Genomic DNA, 21,064 nt, shown 5'->3' with positions numbered 1-21,064 from the left:
ATTGATCTCTGGCAAACAAATGAAGAAGACTCGATTCATCTGTTATTGCGCATCGCGTATTTAAACCAAACTGCATTTACGACGAGTCACAAGAAAATGATTTCATAAACAGTGTGAGTGTTTGTGTACGCGCGTGCATGTGTGTGTGTGTGTGTCTGTATACGAGTATATAAATGTATGAGATAGTGTGTATTTCAGCATTTTTTTATTTCCAATATGCGATTCTTTCTCTTCTATTGTTGTTTTCTCATCTCTGTAAAATTAAACTATATAGGCACTGTAAAACGAAGTAAAATTTTGAAATAATCAAATTCCTACTATTACTGCAACTAATACCACTGTTTGATAATGATGATGATGATGATGAAGAGTATGCTGCTGCTGCTACACTTACTGCCATTATCACTACCTCAATGCCACTAACAGCAATATTAATAACAGCAATAATAAACTCAACAAAAACAACAAGAAAAGTAATCAAATTCGCTTAGTAGGAATCTCTCACAATCCAAATAAACTTTACACCTGTTTTTAATTACCGTCTTCTACAACATGTTTCTGACACTTCTGCTGATTACGGCTCCACCTATTAATAAACCATTAAAAGGTTTCGAACACATCTCAAGAGATTTCAACTTCTGATATCTGATAGAATTTCCAATTCCCTTTATAAGTTGAGATAAATATCTAAGCCTCTGTATTCAAATTTCTTTTAAGATTTTGATTTATAGTTTTCAGTTTTTCATTTTGGTTTTTAATTTTATTTAGATTTCATGTTTAAGTGATATAAATCCCGTAGGATTTTCTCTCACTAATGCTCCTTTCATTTATCGTTTTCTTTTCCCTCTTACACCTCCATCTCTACCTCATCGTTCTTCTTTCTGTTCCCCTTCAATTGCATTTTCTCTTTTAATTACTTTTTCTTTTTATTGGTATAATTTCTCTAGTCGTTCATCATGCCTTCTCCCCCAACTTATTATCATCATCATCGTTATTACAATCTTCTTCATAGTTATATGATCTGCTTATCCTTCTACTTTTCCTCTTCCTTTTCCCCATCATCACTAACATTCTCATAATTATCATTATGACCATCATGCAGAGACCTAACGCGCCTAACCATCACCAATTTCATAAACAGTAGCAAAAGAATATATCTGCTCATACGACCTACTAAATACGGCCACAAAATCGCTTTCACTCCAATTAAATATCACCTTAAATAAAAGTAAAATCACAATAAATAAAATATTCTTAATTACAATATATTATATATGAAAAGAGGATACGATGGTCATGGCTTGAACTCTGATGTGCAGAGGTTGTTGCTATCAATGGAAGACTGTCAATATTCAAATTCGCCTCCAAAACTTACATTGACTTTAAAAAAATTATTTTCCTCCTTCTGCCCATCACAATTACAATCATTATCATTATTATTATGGAGTCAGTTAACAGGTACAGTCGTTAGCATGCTGGAAGATATGCTTAGCGGCAATTCTTTTGATATTATACGATCTGAGTTGAAATGCCCCGAGTACCTTTCATCTTTTCGGGCTCGATGAAATAAGTACCAGTTGAACACTGGAGCTCGGCGTAATCGACTTGACATCTCCAAAATTTTAGGCATTGTCCCTGTAGTGGAAAGGATTATTATTATCATCATTATGGAGGCAGCGAGCTGGCAAGAAACGTTAGCACGCCGGGCGAAATGCTTAGTGGTCTTTCGTCTGTCAGGCAATATGACGAACTGAGTTTATGAGCCACAAAATTATCCAAAGGCTGGTGCTGTAAATTATAGGTGAGATGGAGTACAAGAGTCATAGCTTGGGACATCAGAAACGATGTTCGATTTTGGCTCGTAGTCATCTTTGCGTTATAGTACACACAAGTGAGGGAAGGAGTAACAAGAAACATTATGTGATTGAAAGGATACTGTCTGACTGTGTTGGAAATGCAAGCGTTAATGAATCCGAAAGACCAGAAAGTTAAACTGGATATTATTATATCTTGGGTACCGAACGAAACTATTAATTGCTGATGCAGTGAAGAACGTGCAATTTTGTTATATGTATTTGGGAATATGTGTTATTTGTGTGTGGGGGGGGGAGATATGAATCAGCTCAGTATTATAAGAAGGCCACGAGGTGAAACTTCCGACGCAAGGCAGAAGGAAGGGAGGAAGAAGGGAGGGAGAAAGACAGAAATATAGAGATAGAGATTGATAGAGAGAGAACCTGAGAGATAGATAGATAGAGAGGAAGAGAGAGTGAGAGAGATAGAGACAGAGAGAGAGTTGTGTAGCAGCTGAGCTAGCAAACGTAGCTCATGTTTCAAGAAAACATTTGTCGATATTCCTTTGAAAATCAGAGCTAGAAACCGGTGAGCAAGAAGTCGTGTATAGTACCACTCTGCTGTTTCCGAATGATGACAAGGCTGAAAAGGAATGGAAGACCATTCAAGGCAATCAGCGAATGAAAGACAGAAATGATAAAAGAACAAGTCCTTACCAAAGACAAGTGAAATAAACGAAGGAACACATTGTAAGTCAACGTGAAGTGTTTTACGACCCGAAAAAAGAAAAAGGTAAAGAACATCCAGAATGACGTGCATGATGAAGGAAAAGATAATGTCCTGATTCAAAAGGGAATGATATCTCATTTAGAAGAAAATGTAAACGATAGAACAATCATATGTAGTTCAAATGGCTGTTTCGTTCATACAGACACGCGCGCACAAACAAACAAACACACAGAAAGTAAAAAGCAAAGTTCCATTCCGAGCCATATAAACTCATAGGGGCGGTTTCCCAATTTCCCTGGCGTATATATTCCCCCACCTCTACGGTTGTTAGCGTATATATTCCTAACCTGGATGGGACGCTGGCGTCTATATTTCCCACCTCAACAGGACGCTGGCGTATATATTCCTGACCCGCACGGGATGCTGGCGCGTATATTTCTCACGCGTATATTTGTCGCAGGATTACCTATTTTTGTCAATTAAGTAGACTGAAGTAATGTGAAATGAATGTTTTGCTCAAGAACTCTGCTCGTCGCCAGGACCATGAATCGAAAGCACAATCTAACGAGCAAGAGTCCAACATCCTGACACCTAAGCCTCTACCATACATACACGACAACGTCTGTTTTGATTAGGTACGTGTATTCATATTCATGAATTCTAACCGTATTTATACAGAATTTAGTCTAGATTCTGTAAGTCTATGATATTTGGCCAAACCCATTTTTTTTCATATCCTATGTACATTTCTACACTCCCTGAAAACGCTTCTGCGACACGTTATTGCATGTACCCTGGTAGCAAATTAAATATAAGTCTTATCATTATTATTATTAATAGTATATCAAGAAAATGAAAACAAAATATTTTTATTATTATTAATCTTCCCTTTACATCCTATTCTGGCTTCTCAATTCCTCTGTTCAATTTTAAACAACATATTTCCCATCTACTATTTCTATTTTTTTTTCTTCCTTCTTCGTCAACAACTTCCCTACACTTAATATTTCTACTCAACATCGTAAAGAAATGCTCAAAGCAATGCTGGTTTAAGGTTGTTTAAAAAATAAATATTTAATTAATTGGCTACTTGAAAACTGCTTATTTACACACAAAATTATGCTTACTATATGCATATGGGTGTATGCATATATTCACGCAAACACACACACTTACACTCATCTCTCTCTCTCTCTCTCTCTTTCTCTCTCTCTCTCTCTCTCTCTCTCTCTCTCTCTCTCTCTCTCATGTATATAAGAAACTGGCGTACCATTTGAACGTGGAATATGCATAAATATGGAAGACGAAATTTTTACATATACTTAAATGTCGCACTTTTTTCAACACATACTTCACTGGTAGTTCTATACTGCTTTCTTTGTAGCAGCTCAGTCGTCAAAAAGATCAAAGATCTCTGACGAATTTCAGTAGAACACGAAACCAGAAAATTTAAACCTATTAATTTGAAACAAGAACCAAAAATTCAATTATGAGGTTTCCTTTCGCAGTCAAATTGTTTTAAACATTTGTAGGTTTCATTCCCATACAACATGCGCGCGCACGTAAGTGTGTGTGTGTGTGTATGTGTGTGCGCGCGCGCGGCTGTATGTTCCTCAACATAATTGTAGAACAACTGTGGGTATATATACACAGAACCATCGTTCTTTCAGTATTAGGACGAAATACCTGGCACGATATTTATTTTCCGCTGTTTTGGAAAGCGGAGATAAGCAATCCCTGATGAGCATTTAAGGAGAAGTGAACCTCGTCGATTTGGAGTTTATTGTGTTTCTCAAGCTGTTAAAATTCCTGTGGCTGAACCACGAAGTCAAATTTCACAACTGACTAAGTATATATAGTTATTAAATATTGTGATATGACTTTGTAAAGAAGTGTATACATACATCATGAATGAGCGTATATATATATATATATATATATATATATATATATATATATATATATATTGTCACATACAGATGTTTGTGTAAGTATATTAGCAGTTAAGTGGCTAAATTATAATATTAATAAACCAATTAAATAAACGGGCTAAGTGGGCAACTTAAGTCAAAAGTTACAGAGAAACACAAATCTGAATATAATTACAGTATTCTCACCCAATACCATTTCACACGCAATTGATAATATCTTCACATATTAACCTAGTTATAAGTGTCTTTCGCCCAACATTAGGGCAAGGAAAACTCAACAGCTTCATTACCCACAATCACATTTAATCATTATATATGTTATTTAGCTTAATTAATCTTCTGGTTGGAGAAACGAATCTGGGGCACACATTAGTTTCCCCAAACGGTATATTTTACAGTTTCAGTTGACTAGCCAACGAAATAGTTTTGTACGTAGTTGGCGTGGTTTTGTCCCTAGTTACTTCTGATTAATTATACTTTTGAGACATCCTGTTTTTTTTCTTTTTGCTTTTTTTCTGTGTGCAGCAAATGTAGCCTCAGTTTTCAACGTGTACTTTTCTGAGACTCTGAACCGAGGGAGATATGATTGCATTTTCTAGCAAACGCATGGAGTTCTTCACATCGGCTCCTCCGCTGTGGACTCGTTTGACCGGCTTGAATTAGCAACCGAATGTCAAGAACATAACACAGAAATGCATTGTAAAAAAGGAAGATAAAGAAAGAAGAATAATTACTTGCTAAAGAAATTTGTATATTTATGGAATTCTAATTAGTTTTGTCTGCAACTAACATTATTTAATTACGTACATCCATATAGCTATATGTTGATATACATACATATATACACATCCATTCTATCTATCTATGTATCTATCTATCTATCTATCTATCTATATATATATATATATATATATATATATATATATATATATATATATATATATATATATATATATATTCTTTTATTATTTTCATTTATTTGTTTCGGTCATTTGAGTGCGGCCATGCCGGAGCGCCACCTCTAGTCGAACAAATCGACGCCAGAACTTATTCTTTATAAGTCTAGTACTTATTCCATCGGTCTCTTTTGCAGAACCGCTAAGTTAGAAGAACGTAAACACACCAAACATAGACAGACAGACAGACACACAGACACACACACATACACACACACACACACACACACATACACACATACATATATTTATATATTTATACATATAAGGAATTACTTTTCGCAATGAGATAAACAAACCAAGGCTGTGACACCACTATCACCCATAATCTCTCTCTCTCTCTCTCTCTATATATATATATATATATGACATTTGTTGTGTGTATGTGTATATATATATATATATATATATATATATATATATATATATATATATATATATATATATATATATACATATATATATATATATATATATATATATATATATATATATATATATATATATACATATATACATATATATATATATATATATATATATATATATATATATGAACACAGATCGCAGGAAAGGATGACAGATAAGGTGTGCAGTCGCTTTAACTGACTATACTCATTCCTACGGAAAAGCCTGACCCTGTGATTAGGCTAGAATTGGTTTACTATAAATATCATAATTAGTCATTCAAGAATTAAACAGCTTGACTGGTAATATGATTGATATGGTCCTAATGAGAACGCTAAATGAATCCGATATATCTTTATATGTCGTTTGACTGAATCGGCATCGAAGGACACTTGATAATTTTTTTCCGTTTCAACTATATTGTTATCAAACTCTTTGTCAACAGAACTGAAAGTATATTTGATACGAATATAAAGTCTATTTTAGTGAAATACGCGAGATGAGAGAAATTAATTTAGGAAAATAGGATGAAAGAAACGAAGTGGACCAACAAAAGACATAGAGAATTTCAAAACGAATATAAACAAATATGAAGTTTACCGTTTGATGAATTAAGGATGGTTCAAGTCATTACTAGGCAGACAGGCAATCAGGTACTCAGAAGTAGATCCAGTCGAGTTTATTCGCAACGTATTATAGTATTGTTGAAAGACATTTTTTCGATAGAAAAACCAACAACAACAACAACACCCAGAACTGAAAAGAAAGAAAGAAAATAAAATAGAATTAATATTACATACTAGTTATATATATGTGTATAATTGTAGGTGTATGTGTGTGTGTGTGTGTGTGTGTGTGTGTGTGTATTTATATATATATATATATATTACATTCAGATAACTCAGCGAACAAGACAGTAGTGGTCAAATGTATTCACTCCGCACCACATTACTTAGTTTCATCGGGAAAGTTATGTCTCTACATCCCTTGTGTCACAATTCGTCAGTTTTACTCACGCGAATTATTTTGACAACGATGTCGGATAATTTAAAATGTTTCATTGTTACTCTCAAATTTGCTTTTAAAATAATGTACTTAATTTAACACACACACACACACACACATATATATATAGTATGCTTTTACTGCACATCAGAGAAATATGCAAGAGTATTTCCATTCAACTGCATGGAATTAAACTAAATTACAGGCAATTGACAATTTGTAAACTATTGTCACTCATACAATCTTTTCTAATGATAGTAGTCTGTAAAAGAGTTCGGTATGTTTTACTTTGCTACATCCGCAACATTAGATAACATCACATGAAGATCACATTGGCATAAAACTTCAGTCCCGACACAAGCATCAACTTCAGTTACAATAAAAAAAAGACATATAATCCACTATATGTATTGAGCAGTTTTTTCTCATTTGTTCGACATAAATAGACGTATGTTTATAATTGTTCCGGTATTATAATTCATATACAATACAAACGCACACAGAAATTGCGTTTTTATGTGTGTGTGTGTGTGTGTGTGTATGAGAGAGAGAGAGAGAGAGAGAGAGAGAGAGAGAGAGGGCATCGCTGTGAATACATAAAGGCGATAGAAATCCAGGCTAAGTTAAGTATTTTCATTATATCTGATTTTTCGATTTCCTTCCTTACAAAATTTGAAAAACCAAATTTCATGAACAAGTGAATATTTGTCATGGTTCACCATTTCCTATTTAGTGAATGCTCTATTATTCGAGTTGCATATCCTTTTCGTATTTACCACGTTAAATTTTCAACATACTGAATACTTTTAGTTCTGCAGTCACGGCTGGTGGTGAATATAACTGTGACGAATCCACTTAAAGGATTTTTGTTATTCTTTTAATACGAAGTCATAGCGATCAAAGCAAGATTATTTTTTCCTATATTTTTCCCAATTTTACGTTTACAATTGTCTGTCCCTTGTAGGGTGTAGCATCACGCAGAGAAAAGGTTGTACTCTTCCTGTAAGCTAGGAGCTTAAGCTTTAAGATGAGCAAAGCAAAAAGTGCGAGCTAAAGGAATAAGGATAAGTCATATATATTCAAAACACCTGAATTGCCTTTTCATTTGCCTTATGAAATAAACGAGCGAAACCATGGAAAACGTATACGCTTTGCTTGAGAAAATGGAGAACTGTATTTGTTTTGTGTTAGAGATTGAGAAGCGGAAGAAAGAAGTGGAGGCTATGACACACACACACTCACACACAAACACACACAGTTATACAAACACACAAACAAGTACATATATACAGACATTGGGAACTGTAATAGTTTGTTATGGTAATAATGTCGGCAGAGTGTTACTTAACGTTGGCGATGCTGATGATTGTATGAAAGGAGCTGTGTGTGCAGAGTAGATTTAAGTTACAAAATGTATAGTATGATTTAGTGCAACTAATTGTCGTTTAGTAATGTTGTTGTCACCATCAAGGCAAACATAACAACCAACCACAACAAACAACTTCTGTCACAATAAATATTGTAACCACCACCAGCCCATCATCATTTACTGCTATCAAGTCTTATTTTCTATTTTCTATTTGTTTTCTCTAAAGTGTTCACTGTCTCTCGCCTTTCCCTCCTGTTTTCTGTCTTTTTTTGAATATCAATCTTGTGTCTCTCTCTCATGTCTCTCTCTCTCTCTCTCATCTCTCTCTCTCTCTCTTTACATATCTATATTTTTCCATTCCTCTTTTACTCTGTATTGGTGTACTTGCAACACTATGAGGGCAAAGACCCCGCTGCCGCCTCTACCTGTATAATTATAACCAACAATTGATTACTTTGTTACTCATTCGTGTTACTTTCCATTGGCGTGACGCAAAAGATATGTAGGATCATACTAATGTGTTAATAAAGAAATATTGCTTGAAAATTTGTTTTCTGCCCTCAACGAATCTGATTTCCATGGCTGCACAATTATGCCACTTGAAGTGTTTAAATTTGGAAATTACGCTGACGAACTCTGAAAAAGCAAACACACGTTAGCAATTGAGAACTTTGGGCGTTAAATATAAAACCAGATAAATCCCATCGTGTTTGTTTACAAGCATTTTAAAATAAATAAGATGCTAAGAAATATTTTTATTCTATAAGAGAACTGATTAATAAAGCCGGATATGCGTATACATATAATTAAATACCCGCTGCCATTCATCTACTCGGATACAGAAACCCATATACACACAGGTACTTGGTAAGACTGAATCTTATATACATACGCACATCCGTACATGTATTAAATACATTCAAGATACTAATGTGCTCTCCATTTCCGTCTTCACAAATGCAATCGTCCTCACCTCAGCAGATAAATATTTAGCCTTTATACATAACATAAACGTTAATAACACATTACATGGATGACTCAGCATTCATAATGGCACCCACACATATTCGTTATTCATAAATACATATATAATACAGCAGTAAACTGCACTGCAGATGTTGAAGCAATTGCGCAGTTAGGATTATGCAATTCTCCAGTAAAATGGACACTAAATTGAGTTTGCTAGTGCGGATACTAATGTTTCTGACATATAACTAGCTTTTTAAAAACAACGTCCTTATTATATTTAATTTATGAAATCACTGAGGAGATAACGAATATCATATATAAAGACGAACAAGCAAAAGCACGAACGAAGGCTAAATGGAACAAGTAAATGGGTACCCTCACCGACAAAATATGTGCGTGTGTGTGTGTGTGTGCGTGTGTTCATTGGTAATAATGAAATGATAGCGCAAGTAAACTTAAGATACGTGTTTATGAGCTAGCACACAGAGACATAGACTAAGCACTGCCGGAAAACTTTATTAAACTAAGTCATCCGATATGTGTATATCTGCCAAGAGCATACATGTATTTTTAAGCAAAATTGTATACTTATATCCATACGTATATACAATCACATATACATACATGTATATATTTATATGTGTTCATAGATGTACGAGAATGCGGATAAATGTAAATAAATATGCAAGTGTGTTAGGGATACAGAAGAGTCTTTGTATAAAACAAAATCTCAATTACAACTGCAGAAACTGTATTTCCTTTGTGACACTTCCTAATCTGAGAAAATGGTTATCAAAGCTGACATGCCTACACACTGTTTTCTTAGCAAATGACAGATTAACTACTAAATTATTACATGCAATCAAAATTAATTCTTTACATACGCGCGCATGTATATGTGCATATAGGGAATTAATGTTAATACATTTTATGTCAGGAGCATTCAAATGCTGACGAGAATTCATTTCAATATCTATGTATGTGTGAGGGTATCATATTTGAAAGTAAGCATGTACACACACACACACACACACACACACACACACACACACAAACACACACACACACACACAAACACACACACACACATACACACACACACACACACACACACACACACACACACACACACACACACACACACACACACACACACACACACACACACACACACACACACACACATATATATATATATATATATATATATACGTATGTTCGGCAAGATCCCATGAATAATGCAGTTTTTTTATACTTCTTTTACTTTTCAAATTTAAGATGAACAAAGTTAATTTTATTCTAAAATATACTCTCGCTCATTTTCTACAATGCTTTTCCTTCTATCTGGTAGACTTGCAAGGCTCCTCTTCCAAAATTCACTTGTACGTGACGAAAAATGCTCCACCAGTACTGTTCTGAGCTCGTCTACAGAATTCATATTTCTTCTGTCCAAATGGTTATGAAGACAGTAGCATAAATATTAATTAGATTGTGCAATGTCCGGCGAATATGGAGAGTAGGGCATCATTTCCCATTCAAACGGCTCCAGCTTTTAGAATGTCATCCTCCCTGTATATGGTCGAACATTATCCTGATGGAAGAAAACCTTTCATTTTGAAACCAAAGATAGTCGTTTCCGATGGCACACTGGTGTCAATAAATGGGATTTTGCTCCACCAGGGTTTGCAGGACGTCCTCGTCGAGCTCTACAGATCTTCCAAGATGTGGCTCGAAATCTAGACTGTAGTTTCCTGCTCGGAATTTCTGGAACCACCACTGACACTTGCTTACGCTTATTGTCCGATCCCCATATACTGCATTAATATTTCTCGTACTTTCTCTTACGTTGTTGCCTTTATTGAACTCCTAAAGCAACATTTGCAGAATATGCACCCCTGTCACTTCAAATACAACATTAAAAAAATAACTATTAGAATCGAACTGCACTCTTCAAAATTTGCACTAAGAATAAATATAAGGCAAAATTAGTACCTGCTTCTAAAGTAAGTTGATGTAGGCACATTATCCAGTCCCCTTCCAAATTTTAGTTCATGCAATTGAAGAACTGCATTATATATATATATATATATATATATATATATATATATATATATATATATATATATATATATATATATATATATATATATATATATATATAATACACACACAGAGGCTGCGATGGTTAATTTTCGCCATTTTATATTTTTTCATTTAACGCATGCACCTTCTTTTTTTTTATTTTGTCTACTATAGCAAGCTCAGTTGGGCACCGTTTGTGAGAAAAACAGCACCGTGTCGCAATTCAGTGTGCCAGCAATTTGAATACGACATGCTGAATAGCTTCATATTCGCACCGCAAACTCCAATATGAACATTTCAGAGCGTTTGGGTATCAATCTGAGGACAGTAAAGAGGATTCGGAAAGAGTTGGATGAGTCTCATGGGGATTATGAAGGTACGCAACTCGGAAAACTCACTCTGATAAGCATGGAACTCCTAGATTTGTTGGTGACATCCAGGCTATGATTGACAACGATCCCTCCAAGTCAATCATGTCCATCGCTAGGTCATGGGGAGTGTGAGGTTCTTATCAGGCAGGTAGTACATGAAGAAATTGGGTATTCCTCATACAAGGTGAGAAATGGCCAATATTTATCCGAAGCCATCAAGAACAAGAGAAAATACCGCGCTATGAATCTTTTGAACAAACTCTTGCATTTAAACTCCAACTGAACTCGCTTTGTTATTTTTCAAGCGAGAAAAGTTTCTGCCAAGATCAGATGGTGGACACACAGAACAACCGTTGGCTTGCCGTGTCCCCAACACATGTACCGAGAGTGATTAAAATCAAACATTCAGTCAACATCATGTTGTTTGGAGTCATCACTAGTGGTGGCGAAGTTATGCCTCCATTCATTTTCCCACACAGCTTCACACTCAACACGGAGGCCTACATCAAGTACCTGGAGGAGGTAGTGCTGCCCTGGGTCAAGAGAGGGTGGTTGCTGGAAGATCTCATATCTGGCAATAGGACTCTGCACCATGCTTTACAAGCAGGAGAACTCAGTCACGGCTGTCAAAAAATTTTAACGACCACATCACCTCTAAAATTTGGCCACCTAAATCCCCAGACTGTTACCCAATTTATTATTATTATGTCTGAAGGCAAGGATTATAGCAAAGATTATGGCAGCATTCACATACTGAAACAAGGAGACCGCCCAGAAGATTTGCAGTTGATTCCGAAGTCAATGAGAGGCCATATTTGAAGCCAATGCTGATTTTATTGAATAAATTTGCACTTTAGTATTTCAAGATATCTTAATGTAATTTTGAGAAATATATCTGTCAAACTGAGATGTCAGTCCTATTTTCATTCTTGCATAATTTAGACCACTGAAAACATATGCTTACACATGTGTGTGTATTTATAAACATACATACACGTATACATTTACATGCGCATACACACACACACACACACACACACACATATATATATATATATATATATATATATATATATATATATATATATATATATATATATATATATATATGATTGACCGTTGACTGAACACTATTCAATTTTTTTTCTCCGTGTTTTTCTCCTTGTCTCCGTATTCTTTCTGTTGAAGAGCGTAGCTCGAAACGTCAAAGACTTTCCGTATTCCCGAGCGTCATACTAATATATACTTTTGTTATTTACACCACCTGTCCTCGTCTGTTGTTATTATTTGTATATTCTCCCATATATATATATATATATATATATATATATATATATATATATACACTGCACGCAGAAACACAGCACTCACAAATATATGTAATTCGCTCAAATCTTACAAAAGGAGACATGCTTGACTTCGAAAACAGAGCTATCCTCATAGGTAAGTCTACAAGTTTCTGAAAATATATTTCGACTGTGAAGCATGTGATTACTTTTGAAATGTGAAGCTACATTAATTATTAAATTCGTTTGTGTGTATGGTGTTTGCGTGCGGGTGTGCAAGTGCGTGTGTGTGTGTGTGCTTGTGTGTGTGCCTTTCTGATATTTGTTCTCTTTCTATTTTTGATATAGATCACTAGTGTAAATATTATGCTACACTCACTATAACAAATTTAATATTTCTAAATCTAAACCAGCGTAGGGATATTAAAATACCACTGCAGAGATCTAGTATGATCCAAGCACGCATCAAGTTGATGATAAACAAACATTCTCTTTCTTATTGAATTGACTATATTTCGCAAAACTTCAACTAAACTATTATTTTAGTTATTTGCATTGCTTGCGACTTTGTTTCAGATTTTACAACGAAAATCGCAGTTCGTTTAAGCTTTTTAATTCATTGTTCTATACTTGTAAAATGTCTCATGATTTAGATATCGATGTAATACCAAAATTGTGAAAATCAACGGTAAAAGTTGCTACGTCTGCAAGAATTGAAATCCCATTAATATTTCCTTCGACGGCCATTCCATGGACGGCTGACATGTCTGCCGCACATCAAGTTTAGTCATTATGGATATGATGGTGTTTGTTCGGTTTATTATTAAGAATAATACATAGAAAACAATTTTGTATCCATTTTTTTTTTCAAAATATTCTCTTTTTTTTTTGCCATAATTACTACACTTGTACGCCATTTACTAAATCTAATCAATTGTTTTCTGTTATATTCATAGTAAACTACACTATTGACCAGATCCAGATCCATGCGAAGAATACTATCAAGTTTGTTTAAACTATCAGTTTCTACAGACGCTTGAAAATTGATTTTCTTTAACGGAATCACTTTAAGCAGAACAAAGAATGATCCAGAATTGTCACTGGAATTATGAAACATAAACTACTTGGAATAATCTCCATTCACCTTACGTGTTACTAACACATACCTAATATACTTTTATTTTATTTAAGAAATACTTCCTCCCATAAAGTATCGTATGAGACTATCGTTAATGAAAGCATTGTTAGAACCTCCCATTCTACAACTGATAATTTTTCCAAATCATTGTCTCTTACATCACAGGTAAACCGCAACAAACCGACAATAAACATAGCACAAATAACTGAAATTATACCAAGCCAAATATTCGTTCACTAAATTTCAATTGCTTGGGTGCAGTCATTGTATTCTCATAAGATGTACGGAATGTTCATTCTCTGAATGCCAAACCTCTTAAGTTCTAGTTCACTTCTGTTTAATTTCTGTCAAATACTGTGTAAGACTAAATGATATACAGGAAAGAGTGTGCTATTGTTTAACAGAGAACTATGAAATTATATTCCGAATGATAGATTTTTCTTAACCCTCTGACAATGGAAATCAGATATATCCACTCAAAGTTTCATTATCCATAAATGCGGAAAACAGATTTATGTGCAACTCTATACTTTCTTGATGAATGTCATAACTGACACTATTTTCTGTTGAGACATGTCAAGTTTATTGAGGCAACATGAATTACAGAAAATATCAATTCTGTTGTTGGGTAGATATTTAACATCATTGTGGAATAATGACAAAAATTTAATTTTGTAGTTAAAGGATTATTTGCTTCTTGACATTATAAAATATATAAGAATTACAGATATTTCACACTATTTTCATTCACAAATTCACAATGTCAGATGCCTAAGTTTGTCCCACATTTGTTGTATTTTGGTACACACATATACATCTTTGAAGTTACCGCTATATATAGAAAATCTACCTAAATACTTGCACTTATGAACCTACCGTTAAATTAGTCCCTAACGCTTATGCTTCTATTTTCGTCTCTTCTTGTTGTCCGCTTTTTCCCTCATATATCTATACCATATACACTTCTTACATATCTCTGTAAGTAATTACTTGCACATTTCTGTTTGTATTCCTACAGAGAACAATGCTTATGTGTGTATGTGTGTGTGTGTTTGTGTGTGTGTGTGTGTGTGTGAATTTAATTATCTTTGTACTACTGTATACTCCTTTGCTGTTATAATTTGTGATGTGAGCACGTCTATAATCACATTATTGTCTACATGCCTATATTTTCTTAGTGCTTTACGTCCCCTATTTCTGTATACTAAAGCACACACATGCATCTTAAGCCCGCTTGTATTATACACACACACACACACACATTATATATATGCGGCTGTGTGAGATATATATATATATATCTATATGCGTTTATGTGATATATATATATATATATATATATATATATATATATATATATATATATATATATATATATATATATATATATATATACTGCTATAAATCTATGTGTGGGCTTATCTATATGCGTGTATATATACATAAACAAATGCAACTTCTTGTATGTCAGCATATATGAATTTGTTTTCATTTGCATGTACGTATATATCTACCCATTATTCGTTACTCTCTTTTCCTCCTTCTACTACTCATTTCTCTCTTTTTTTATTTCTTTCTCACGGACGATCTACGTTTTCCTAACTAAATTTTCGTTATGTTTATTGTTACCTTCTAAGGATGTAGCTAAATCGACTTTTTACGTATATATGTATAGACACAAAACTGCGCTCACAAACGCGCGCGCAGGTACACACACACACGCGCGCGCGCGCGCGCATTTATTCGCTTCAAAATTTGGCACAACACCAGAAATTTCGGGGTAGAAACGGAGGATAGTCGATTACATCGACAGGAGTACCCAACTGACACTTAAATTCTTGACTCTGAAATGACGAAAGGAAACGTCGACCTCGGCGGAATCTGAACTCACAACATAAAGATAGACGAAATTCCGCCAATTCGTCTTTAAGTGCGAATACGCGCATCTACTCATGTACATATTCTTGTATATAAGTATCTTTATACGTTTGTACTCACAATGCACAAGCTTATATATGTGTGGGTTTATGCACATAGGCACGAATTTATAACTCTTTTTCTTTAATATTTCTCTCTAAATTTTTAGCTTAGCTATGATGAGCCTATTGCTCATATACACTTTATCCAATATATTATACCCCAAATGATTACTATACACGTTTTAACAAAACTCTCAGGGACCGCAACTTCTAACTTTTCCAATTTCTCTAACCCTACAAAACATAATCACACTAACTAAACATCAAAAAGGAATATAATTACAACAGAAATATTTATGCACTAAGTTGAATTTTTTTCACGCAAAGACATGTTATTATGAGATATATAAAGAGATAATCTGCAAGTGTATTCATTAGTATTATTGCTAACCTTTTTCAGTTCTATATACTTTGGCACACATATTATTTTCGAAATTCTACGAGAAGTTATCTCATTTTGCACCCAACTTTCGTACGCGATTTTAAAATATGTACTAAACATATAATTGAAAGTCAAATAAAGCTAAAACGTATAGCGTAAGCAAATAATCAGAGACGTCTGTGTAAGCATACGTTTAGAAATCCTCTTTGCAAAATTCTTAATAGATATTTAACTGCAATATTTTTTGCTATCATTAAAAATTTAAAACTTGTAAAAATATTTGTCAACACATCTTTCGCTTAGCACGACTGATAGGCGCCATTATAGCTCCGGTATGTGGGTTCTACCGTATCATAATTGCTTATAACTTGCTAACGCTTATGAAAGTTGATTAAAATAACATCAATACTTGAATTTAACTATATTATATTGAACCCAATAAGGCTGAAAAGTAAGGTGGCGACTTAGAATAAAAAAGTTACTTGCCCAACAAACAATTCGCCAATTCAAAAATCGATAAAACTCACTGAAAGATATTAATACGAAGATATAAATGATGCAAAGCAAAAACACTATAATGCTATATTTTCAAAATTTATTGATATTATGTAAAATAAATTATATAACTTTTTGTGACGTCTTTCTTTCAATGGAGGATGCAAATTATTTTAATTATTTGTAATATACGATCAAGTCAAGTCATATTTATTGTATGCTAATCTTTTACAGAAATATTATGTCTATCTATTAAGAAAGTAAGAAACTGAAGTATTTGTACTAAGAAAGTGTTTATTGTGACTCTTGTCTCATGATAAATTTTACACCATTAAACAAAGCTTTTGAAGTATTTATTACTAGATGAGTAGCATTTTAAATATAATTTTCTCTTTCAATCATAGCTTCAAAAAGATATCGTTTCCTTTTGGTCATGCAGAAATTGTGTGTGTAAAGATAAAATCCAGAAAAAGAGAAATAATAAGTTTGAGAGAAAAAGATAGAGAGAAAGTGTTCATGAGCGTAGGAGTGTTAAAGTTACACATTGAAGTTTTAGAGTCTGTTCGACTGAATGAATGACAAAGATATACATCGTGCGAGGGGTATTTGAGGACATTTCGTTTTTAGTTCATTACACCTTCAAATTATTTAATGCATCATTTTTTTTTTTTCAGATAATACTTTCGAGATCTAATGCTAACTCAAGAAATGAAGACATGCAGTAATAGATGGTATACATGCAAACCACAGTTATTTAGAAATTAGCAACTTTCTAAATGTTGCAAGATCATTTGTACACAAAGTTCGGTTGGAATTGGAGGCATGTGATGGTAATGTTTCACTTGTATCAAAAGGCAAAGAAGTTCAGACACTAAAAGAACACCAGAATTTATACCACATGTTCAAAACATTGTCAATGAAAACCTCAGAACTGTGGCACATAATGACATTCGATGCAACTTCTATGTAATAAGGGAAAGCCAATTCGTGTCTGCAAAGACAAACAAACCGTCCTATATGTTCAAAACGGTTACTTAAAGTGAAAATCCCTCATAAATAAGGCATGCTTTGGTTTTTCTCTGACGAAAAAAACTTTGACCACGATCAGGTGGCTATGTGCAGATCCTTCTGAAGTACCCAGAGTAAGGCACACAAAATTTCCAGCAACTGTGATGGTTATGGGAGTGGTGAGTACCGAAGGTCATGTGATGCCTCCTCACTTTTTTCTACAGGAGCATACAACGAATGCTGTTGGACACATTGAGGTACTGGAAACTGTTATCAAACCCTGGATAGATGAAGGATGCAATGGAAGATCATACATGTCACAACAAGACTCAGCAACTTCTCACAAAGCCCAAGTCACCCAAGAATGGCTGTGAGACAATCTTTACGATTATGTAACACCCAGTATGTGCGTCCAAACTCGCCAGATTTGAACCTCAAGGACCGCTACCCTAGCTTCACTGAAGGCAGCCATCGTCCAAGTGATGTTCGAAGTTAATAAGGACCATATAGTGTCCGCATACCAGCACTGAATAGGTCATCGAAGCCGAAGGCGGTTTATTAGAATGATTAGCTTAAAAAATCCTTATCAACGCTAATTGCGCAAATGTTTATTCAAATAATATTTATTTATGCTCAAACTTTACTCGAATACCCCTCGCACCCTGTACACACGCACATACACACACACACACACACACACATACACACACACACAGATATATATGTTGAAAGAGATGAGGAAAGAAAATATGACAAAGGGAAGAAAAGAAAAACAAATCAACACAAAATCTGTATCTACTTTTTGCTGTCAGGCAAAGTAATATTTGGTACTGCTTTGATTTAAAACCAGACTAATTATTACACAATGAAATTTATAAACTAATATTTAAAAGCAATGGATGTGTAAACTAGTATAACATACATTTTTAATATATATAGCAGCTATAATAGACAAATCGTTAACTATAAATTGTCTATATTAGGGACAAGAATATAAGTAGCTAATTTCTTAATGTAATGAAGTCGTAACTGTACAAAAACTGTTTTCTAATACATCAACACGGACATAGCAACCTAGTCTCCTTCAAAAACAAACACAGAACTGCAACCTACGAACATCTTAATTAAAACAAGGAATGCAGTACATATAACAGAGCCAGCAGTCTTTAAATTATGTCTCGTGGCAATTTGGCATTTATTAAACCTTGCCCTAACTTCATCTAAAACAGAAGCTGCTCCGAGTAGAATAATAAATTAGTTTGGCCTGTTTATTTTTATGACCTGGACAGCACTGAAATAATTCCCACACTAGAACATTGCTTAGATATATGGGAATATGGTGTTGCTATATATATATATATATATATATATATATATATATATATATATATATATATATATATATAAACCGTATATGTCGCCTCCAAAATATGGTATTCAATTAACTGACGGATAATTATTCACTACAAAATAGTTTTCGTCAGCAACTCGCAAATGTTCGCCTCTTCTACGACCAGCCATAATAATTTCAACGGAAACTCTGATAAACTTGCTTCTTCCATAATTCTTACATATTTAAAGTGTGTAAATCTTTTTTTCCCGATCCTCTCTCAGCAATCTCTGAATGCAGCCTTCCAAATAACTGCAATTATTTGGAGTCCGCACCTAGCAATAATTTTCCTTTATATAACAATGGACAATTTTTTTTTAATGAAAACAATCTGCATACTTGTCAACAAATTGGGTGAGGAGAAGGTTTGGCAACTGCAAGAAATCTCTCCTTGACTCAAATCCATGTATTTTCAAGAAAGATTTAGTGGAAATAATTGACAAAATCTTAAGATTATCGACAGTGAGAAACAAATGCAAAATCAATCATTAGCAGGATTTGAACTCGCGACGTTTCTAATGATTGCAAGACATTTTTGCCATGGCTCTACAAGAACTTTGTCATTCACCTCCCATATACTGGATATAGATAATACATAGAATGTCTAGCGCAGCAAATCAAGTGGTAAGTTTTCGACAAGCTGACCCAAGTCTCGACCTCAGTATCTATGTGAAGATATTTCAATTTATTTGTGGCAAATACTTATGGGAATGAGAGAAATACAGCATTATACCGGCGTACACGTCTATAAATCTTAGTCATTGTGTATTGTTATAATAAATCAATGTATAAAATTGATAGTTTGAACAACTAATGAGGTTACACTATAATTCAAATTTCTCGTATTTATTTCAATTCCCAGCAGGGGTAAAATAATAATTGAAATAATGTAGCGTTATTGTGTGATTGATGTTGTGGTCATTGAAAAAGTGGTTATATTGTCTCTCCAACAAACACCAGTTTTCTAAGAAATTTAGCTGATACAGTGTGGAAGACCAACTTAACACATGTGTTAGGGCGATTTGGCTTTTAAGACCCTTACAAAATCGATAGTAGCACTGAAATATTAGAGAGTACTAATTCAGTTGAAACTAACTTTCAAAACTGCAATAGGAGCTATGAAAACAAGCAGTTTGTCTGATTTTCGTAGTGAGAAAATGGTCGTCATTTCGTTTATTTTCCTACTCCCCTCATTTAGGTGCAAATAAGTTATGCAATAATTAGAATCTTAACTTTAAATTAGTAGACACAATCATAAATAAATAACACTACATAATTATCACATCTTATAATTACATGCTGCTAATTAGTGCACAATTACTCATTTCTAAAAAAACATTTTAAAACCAGACAGGTATTACAAATGCATAACAAGAACAACAGCAGCAACAACTACACGCCTATAATAGCATCAAATAATCGCTGGAAGAAAAACATTTCATGATGATTGTTATTAATTTTACATTTCTCCTTTAAGTACAGGTGGCACCTCCGGACGTGTAGAAACAGTTCAGATCATCCATAGCGAAAGTATTATCAAACGGATGGCTAATTAAGAGGTACACAGAAATATATGCACATTTTTTGCGTAGAAAGCGATAATGCTATAAAGAAATAATATATGTGAGCTACCATCTGCGTGATAAAAAAAATATTATTTTAATAAGTCATTTAATCCGTTAATTAACCTCTTTGGCAGTTGCTATTTTAACTCCTCATTAGCTCACTTGATAAATAAAGTAGTAGTATATCTGTCTCCCAGCTTATATCAA

At 34.0% G+C, this 21,064-nt stretch overlaps 1 protein-coding gene across 2 annotated transcripts in view; it reads right to left on the bottom strand.

Annotated features, from left to right (window-relative positions):
• LOC106868277 (uncharacterized) overlaps positions 1–21,064 on the bottom strand; it is a 274,739-nt gene that overhangs the window by 68,011 nt on the left and 185,664 nt on the right. For both annotated transcript variants that reach the window (XM_052971148.2, XM_052971145.2), the window contains exon 3: positions 6,419–6,574. The gene's annotated coding sequence lies outside the window, so the exon portion shown is untranslated. The remainder of the gene's footprint in view (positions 1–6,418; positions 6,575–21,064) is intronic.

The sequence above is a fragment of the Octopus bimaculoides genome, chromosome 1 (assembly GCF_046866305.1).
Source record: "Octopus bimaculoides isolate indiv1 chromosome 1, ASM4686630v1, whole genome shotgun sequence".
Lineage (NCBI taxonomy): Eukaryota > Metazoa > Mollusca > Cephalopoda > Octopoda > Octopodidae > Octopus > Octopus bimaculoides.
The sequence above is the reverse complement of the archived record's forward strand: the minus strand, read 5'-3'. Positions and strand labels throughout refer to the sequence as shown.